The sequence below is a fragment of the Notamacropus eugenii genome, chromosome 2 (genome assembly GCF_028372415.1).
Source record: "Notamacropus eugenii isolate mMacEug1 chromosome 2, mMacEug1.pri_v2, whole genome shotgun sequence".
NCBI classification, from domain to species: Eukaryota; Metazoa; Chordata; class Mammalia; order Diprotodontia; family Macropodidae; genus Notamacropus; species Notamacropus eugenii.
The window spans coordinates 134,448,417-134,454,931 of NC_092873.1; the positions used below are offsets into that span (position 1 = coordinate 134,448,417).

The 6,515-nt window shown below is 40.8% G+C and overlaps 1 pseudogene; it reads left to right on the plus strand.

Moving 5' to 3' along the window:
• Positions 1-2,060: 2,060 nt before the first annotated feature.
• On the plus strand, positions 2,061-5,670 carry LOC140523694 (fibronectin type III domain-containing protein 3B pseudogene; annotated as a pseudogene).
• The last annotated feature ends 845 nt before the right edge of the window (positions 5,671-6,515 follow it).

The window sequence follows — 6,515 nt, forward strand, 5'->3', positions numbered from 1 at the left end:
GAAACTAAACATTCAAACTGTTTAAAGGTAGAATAATTTCATTAAGTGTCAATAAAATTAGGCCTTTCCTAACTGGTTCCCCATGTCACTGCCCATAGGTGATACTCCAAAACTCTACCTCTCTTCAATATTTCTGGAGCTCTTCTCTTCACATCCACTCTATCCACACTGATTATTGCTTGAACTATCAATTTACTAGGAAAATTGGTGTTGCTGTTATTATCATCCTATTTCCCTTTCTTTATTTTAACATGAGCTAGTGTAGAGATTGCCTTTTTGGCAGTCAGCCCTTCTACAAATGCCTATGATGAATAAATTGTCCCCATATTCAAAGCAATTCTCACTAAACTTCAGCTTTGCCTTCTCTTATGTTTCTTTCCATGCTTTCTCAATCCATACACACACGCACACATATATGTTTATATCTCTATATCTATATCTATACAGTATATTTGCATATTTTGTTCATCTTTTCAGACAAATCATGTTTTAATTTCCAAATATTCTGATCTCCTTCCAGTCTTTATGTTTCTTAGCATTTTTAGTTTCTTTGACATTAATGAAAACCATCTTGTGGATAATTTCCCTTTTTTAAGTATTTAAAGAACCATGCGTATGTAAAGCATAATCTCAACTAGGCACCCTATGCCACAAAGGAGTAATTTTAGCTCCTCATAAATGATTCAATACCACTCTCAAAACGGAAGCCTTTTCAAACTTTCATTTCATTTTTATTCAGATCATTAAATATTGCCTAATTCCATGTAAAAAATAACATTGATTTCTTTTAAACTCACAGTTCCAAATAGATTCCTTCTCATCAGCTTCTTCTTTTCCTTGGGAGAAAAACAATATAACTCTTATACCTGTGAGGTCATGTAAATTATATTTCTGTCTTCATGTTGCAAAAGAAAACATACAAATTAAAAACAAGAAAAATGAAGAAAGGTTTTAAAAATGTGTGCTTTATTCTGCTGTCAGAGTACATCAATTTATTCAATAAAAGTGGTTAGCATTTTACATCATCGATCATTTGAAAAAGTCCTGGATGATTGTCTTGGTAAAAGTAGTTAAGTCTTTTGTAAATAAATGCAACTGTACTAATGCTGTTACTGTGGACAAAATTCTGGTTATATTCACTTCACTTTGTTTCAATTCATATAAATCTCTGCTGCTGCTGCTGTTGTTGTTGTTGTTGTTGTTGTTGTTGTTGTTGTTGTTTTCTGAAACCATCCTTCTAGTCATTCCTTATGGCAGAATAGTATTCCCTCACAGTCATATACCACAATTTGTTCAGCTATCCAACAATTATAGGAATCCTTTCACTTTTCAATTCTTTGCCAAAACAAAAAGATATGATATAAATATTATTGTATAAAGGGATAATTTTTCCTTTACTTTCATGTCGTTGTGACACACTCACCTTATAGTGGTATGCTTAGGTCAAAAGGTATGCACAGTTTCACAGCCTTTTGGGTAAAATTCCAAATTTTTTTTTAGAATGATTGAACTAGTTCAAAACTCCATGAACAGTGTATCAGTATCACAATTTTTCTACATTTGTCATTTTCCCTTTCTGTCACATTGGCCATTGTGATAGGTAAGAGATAGAATCTCAGTTTCTTTTTTCTTCTTCTGCATTTTGCTAATCAATAGTGATTTAACGCATTTTTTTCATGTGATTATTGATAGCTTTGACTTCTCCTTCTTGGCAGGAAGTCTCCCACGTATTCTATATTTTCTGAAGTTATTTTAAATAAAACTTCTCTTTCTATCTATTCCTTTCTGAGGTATTTCAAGTATTTAGAAATTCTTTTGATTTATATGGATTTACTTTCTGTCCTGCAGCATGCTAAAGTGGTTTTAAAAGTTTTTGCACAAACAAAACTATGGCATCCAAGATTTGAAGGAGATCTGGCTGCCTGGCTTGAACAGAGGGAAGGCAGGCTGGGAGACAGGCAGGAAGGCAGGCAAAGGGTGACTCAGTCTCTTACGCACCCCCGGCACTCACCCTGCTCCAGCCCTCAGGAAGGAAGCCAGTTGAGTAAAACTCTTCATGAATGTACGTCACCATGATGATGACAGTCCAAATCCCTCTGTAACTGCCACCTTTGCTGAGTGAAGAGGTTGCCATGATGCCTCCTCTAGTGAATGGAGACACAGCTCAGCAGGTCATTCTAGTTCAAGTTAATCCGGGAGAAAGTTTTACAATCAGGGCTGAGGACAAAACTCTTCAGTGCATTCAAGGACCTGCTGAAGTTCCCATGGTGTCACCCAATGGATCCATTCCTCCCATCCATGTGCCCCCAAGATATATATCCCAGGTGATTGAAGACAATATAGGAGTCTGCCTAGTGGTGGTCACGCCCCAGTATCCTGAGTGTTATCCCCCAAGCTACCCCTCAGCCATCTCTCCAACCCATCACCTAACTCTGTACCTTGCACATCATCCTCACTTTATCCACAACTCATACACGGCTTTCTATCCACCTGTCACAAGACCTGGAGATATGCCACCTGGGTTTTTCCTACAGTACCCATTTCCCCCCACACTATATGGAGAGCAAGAAATCATACCACTGTATGGAATGTCCAGCTACATTACAAAAGAAGACCAGTACAGCAAGCCTCAGCACAAAAAACTGAAGGACCAACAACCAGAATCATCTCAATAGCTCCCCTTCCTCTCTCTACAAAAGCCATATGAACAATTGTACTGCTGTCTACAATGGCTATGGCAAAAGTCACAATGCCAGGAGCAGTGGTGGCAGGGGAGGTGGTGGCAAGGACCTGGCGTCAAGAAGGCTAAGAGGTGAGCAAGAAGTAACCCCAAAGCCAATGACTCTGACTCCCAAGAATATGACTCAGAAGCAAAAAGGGTTCAAGACATTCTTTCAGGAACTGAGAAACCACAGGTCTCTAATGTCCTGGCAAGCACAGTCCTACTCACATGGTCCCCTTCCACTGGCCTTTCAAGTGGAGACAGAAGCCACAGCAGCCCACCTTACCCCCTACAGCTATGAGGTGACCTTATCAAACAAAGGGAGAGATGGCAAGTACAAGATCATGTACAGTGGGAAAGAATTAGAATGTAGCCTGAAAGACCTTAGGCCAGCCACAGATTATCATGTCAGGGTATATGCAATGTACAATTCTGTAAAGGGATCATGCTCTGAACCTGTTAGTTTCACCACTCACAGCTCTGCCCAGGAAAGTCCCTACCCACCCAAGCTGCCACATCAAACCAAACGTTCACTCACCTTACAGTGGAAGGCACCAATCGACAGTGATTCAAAGGTCACCAGCTACCTTTTAGAACGGCGTGAAGGGAAAAGGAACAGAGGCTTCAGAGAATGTTTTCTGGGGAGCCAGAAGCATTGTAAGTTGACCAAGTTTTGTCCGACAATGGGATACACATTCTTACTGGCCGTTCGCAGTGACTTCAGCACCAGTGGCTACAGCCAGGAGATGGTGTACTCCACCTCTGGAAACATTCCTCAGACACCCTTTGCACCAAGGCTCGTTCAAGATGGAGTCACGTGGATCACACTGTAGTGGAACAAGCTGGAAGGATGAACAGCAGAGGAAGTCATTACCTACACCTTGGAGATCCAGGAGGATGATCAAGAAAGCCTTTTCCACCCAAAATACATTGGAGAAGACACTACCTGCACTGTAAAGGATCTCAAAAGAAGCACACAGTATAAATTCAGGTTAATTGCTTCTAAAGTGGAAGGAAGGAGCTGTCCAAGTGAAGTTTTGGTTTGTACAACAAGTCCTGACAGACCAGGACCCCCGACTAGAAGCTTTATTAAAGCATTTATCACACTTTATGACTTTAGTGTAAAATGGGATCCTTCTAAGGATAATGACGGTTCTGACATCCTTAAACACTTACTGGAAATTACAGAGGGACATTCAAAAGCAAACCAATGGGATGTGGCATACAGCAGCTCCACTACAGAATATATCTTCACTCACTTGAAGCCAGACACTTTGTATAAACTTCGAGCATGCTCCATCAGCACTGGTGGGTACAGTCAGTGTTCTGATAGTTTTCCCTTCCGTACTCTCAGTGTTGCACTAGGCCAGTGTTGATCCCCAAGTGGGGAAAGCAAAGCACAAAGAAATCAATCTAGAGTGGGATGTTCCTTCATCTGAAAGTGGCTGTGAGGTCTCTGAGTACAGCATAGAGATGACTGAACCAGAAGACGTTTCTTCTGAGGTCTATCACGGACCTGATTTAGAGTGTATGATTGTAAACCTTCTACCTGGAACTACCTACCATTTCAGGGTGAAAGCCTTGAGTGACGGAGGGTACGGTCCTTATTCAAAGGCATCTGAAATCACCACCACAGTGGGGCCCCTCGGGCAATGCCGAGCACCTTGTATTTCCCTTGTGTCTGATTCAGGTGTCCTATGGTTGGGAGAGCCCTGAAATCTCTGGCGCTGACATATCAAAATATAGATTGGAATGGGTAGAAGACGAAGAATTCCTAGAAGCCACGTATCATGGGACAGAGACCAGTTTTGAAATAAAGGAACTGCTGCCTGCTGCACATTGCTGCTGTAGACTACAGGCTGGCAATTAGGCAGGAGCAGGGCCCTGCACTGACCTCGTATTCTTGTTGGATGCCAGCATCAGCTCTGGATGATGTCTCCACACTCTAAGTCCTGGAGGAAGAGACCCTCGATGCCTACCCAGTATCACCTTCCCTGCACCTTGTATTGAAGGGGGAAGAACCCTGCAATAATGGATCAGAGATCATTCCTTATAACATTGATCTGGGAGAGAATAGCATTACAGTGACTGATGCCACGAGCTACATTATTAAGAATCTTCTTCCAGGAACCTCCTATCAGATCAGAATTCAGGCTGTCAATTAAATTGGAGCTGGACCATTTAGTCACTCCATTAAGTCCAACACGAGGTGATTACCAACCTTCCCCTCCTTGGTTAGAGTGTGCAACAGCGGGGCCTCAGAGCCTGAAGCTAAAATGGGGGGATAGCAACTCCAAGGGGCACACGACTGATGACATGGTGTACACGCTCCATTTGGAAGATAGAAACAAGAGATTCATTCCAAATTGGCCAGGACCAAGCCACACCTACAAGGTACAGAATGCAGGCGAAGGGCCCTTCTCAGTGACATATACCTTCAGCACAACCAAAAACATCCCGCCTACCATCAAAGCACTTCGTGTGACACAGTTAGAAGGAAATGCATGTGAGATTTCAAGGCAGACAGTACCATCAATGAGAGGAGATCCTATCAATTACATCCTGCAAGTGCTGGTTGAAAGAGAATCTGAATACAAACATGTGTACAAGGGTGAAGACACATCCTTCCAAATATCAGGCCTTCAAAGCAACACTGATTACCAATTCCCCGTGTGTGTGTGTGTGTGTGTGTGTGTGTGTGTGTGTGTGTGTGTGTGTCGCCGTTGCTTAGATACTCACAGAAGCTGAATGGAGCCATCAGCCCTTTGGTCACTTTTGTACTACAGCAGAAAAAGATGATGCTCGCGGGACAAACGGGGTGCTTCGACGACCCCAAAAGGAAGAGTACAATGCTTACTGATGGACAATTTGCGGCCCTCATCATCCTTGGCTTCACAGGCCTGTCTGTTTTGTTTGCCTTTATGTTACAGTACTTCTTAATGAAGTAGACCAGTCCAACCGAGTACGAGGTATGAGTTTAGGTAATGCTATGCATTGTAATACACAACATTTATCCAGATAGTCCTTTAAAAAAAATTTAAAAACCTTTTTTGTTCTTTGATTTAAATACTTATCTTTTTTTACAGTTCTACCTAGGAATAAAATATCAGTGTTATGGTGCATCTTTTTGAAATGCAAAACTGGGAAGAAGTTCAACTGGATCAATAAGTATACCAGATACCAAAAGCAAGCTTTCCTCATGTTGAGTTTTCTTTTCATTTTTTTCTTTCAATTTGCCTTTACAGTGTTTCCACCAGTATCTTTCTCAACCTTCAATTTTATATGTTACTGTTTAGAAGACAGTAATCACCAGTCACTTCTTTATGTTTTTGTTTTTGTTTTTTAAATCATTGAATACTTGAAAACATTAATCAGTTACAATGTGTGTAGCGATAGGGCCAGAGTTCTGTTGTAAGTGAATGAGAGGAGGTATATGGAATATTGCCAACAAAGTTACATGAGACTGATTCACTGCAAGGCATCTGTCCTAAGCACCATTTACTGTCTATTTTTATTTTTGTTGTCACTCAATTATTTAACCATGATTAGCTCATTTAAATCAGAATGTGTACTACAGATTAAAATATGTTTATACTCTGTTATTTCTATAGTTTTTAACACTATGAACTGCCTCTATAAAATAAAATCAAGTAACCAAAATGCATATCACTGATAGTGCATTCTAGATTTTTCCCATGTCAATCCATAACAATAACTTTAAGAGGAAATTGTACAATAGTTAGTTATCTCCTTGGTCAGCTGTCTGACACCTGCTTTATCTTGTTTATCTAGC